We start from the raw sequence: 1,622 nt of genomic DNA on the forward strand, positions 1-1,622 counted from the left end.
CCCCCCCCCCCCCCCCCCCCCCCCCCCGTTAAGAATCACTGCAGTGGACCCCTCTTCTCTCAGGTCTTCTTTCTCCTATATCACAGTTCTCACTTCCTAGTGGTGACCATTTGGTGTCCTCACTCAAGCATCTTGGTGCTTCCTAGTCACACACCGTCTCTTTTTAGACACCTCCTTCCTTTCCAACTGTTTATTCTTTCACACAGAACATGCCCTGATCCTAGTCTGCCTGTGAAAGCTACTCTTTTTAACCCCCCGTTTCTCATCGTATCTTCCCTACAGCATCACTCAAGTCTTCTGTTAGTCTGGGTCTTTAGAGTTACTGACCTTTTCATTTCTTCCTCTGCAATTAAAAAGCAAGGTACCTGTGTAGAGATTATACCTTTGTCCTCAAGATCCTTGTTGTAGTGGCCCAATTAGTGTTATTTGGAGCAGCTACTGCCTTATTTCACCCCTAACCATCCTAAAACCCTATTTTTACCAAGGTACATATAGTCATTTTTGGTCACAACTCTTTTATTGACCTGTCATCATCATGCCTTGCCCTTTGATAAAGAATCACCAACCTTTCCTAGGTGCTCACAACTCTATAACCTTGCTCCTCTTTAGACTCTTGCCACCTTTCCTTTTTCCTTTGATTGTACTACTCAGGCCATGCTTTTTTTTTCATGGAATTAATCATGTTTATTCTCTCTCTTTGCAGCCTTTAGTGTCACTGGTGTGGATATTTAATTGGCCTAACGTAAGACTGTCCTTTTCTTTTTTACCTTCTCACGCTAGCCTTATTATTTTTCTTTTCCTTCCTTAAGCACAGAACAATACAACCAACCCTGTATTTATTGCTCTTTGCCAATCTTACTTGCAGTTCTCCATATAAAAGATTCCCCAAACCAAATACAACTTTATCTGTCGCATTTGCTTCTCCATAATTAAAAATTATCTAGATCATCCATTCTCCTTTCATATCTAACCTGTACCTGCCTTTACAATAGGAATGATACCAATTTAAAGGCCTCTTCTTGCATAAGAACCAATTTTTTTCTAGTCTACCCTTCATTTAACAAAGGAAACCTTTCATTTGAACCCTACTTTGCATTATTAACAAGCTTTTTTATTTATCATCTATATTGAATCTATAAACTCTGCAGAGTTTTGAAACCCTCTGTCCATTTTTGATTCTTTCCTCTTTTTTACAGTATCACAAAGATTTTGGGCAGAGCATTCTATTGTCATGTCTGTCCTGTTGTTACAGATCAGCATTTTACCATTGTTATCCTTAACACCCGTTCCCTGCTGCAGTTGCTCTCTATCTTTTAGGAACCTCAGCTTAGTCACCAGCCTGTATTTATCAGCCTCTGTACTCAAGGTGGAGTCATTTATGGGCTAAGCTCAATACCTGTATCCTGGCTTGTACCTTCTCAACGTAACCCTCTCATCTCCCCATGTTCAACCCATTCTCATTGAATCATTGGTTAACACTTTCAAAGGCTCAGGATCTAACCACCCCACGGGTTGTAAAATAGGGGGATTCGGGACATACGCCCAATAGGAAACTCCCTCCACCCTCTGAGGAGCAGAGATAATGGCCAAAAAGGCAAGGAAATACATAGACGCTGTCAGGG

This window comes from Alexandromys fortis, unplaced genomic scaffold (assembly GCF_014885135.2).
Source record: "Alexandromys fortis isolate MF-2015 unplaced genomic scaffold, M_Fortis_MF-2015_v1.1 scaffold_196, whole genome shotgun sequence".
NCBI classification, from domain to species: Eukaryota; Metazoa; Chordata; class Mammalia; order Rodentia; family Cricetidae; genus Alexandromys; species Alexandromys fortis.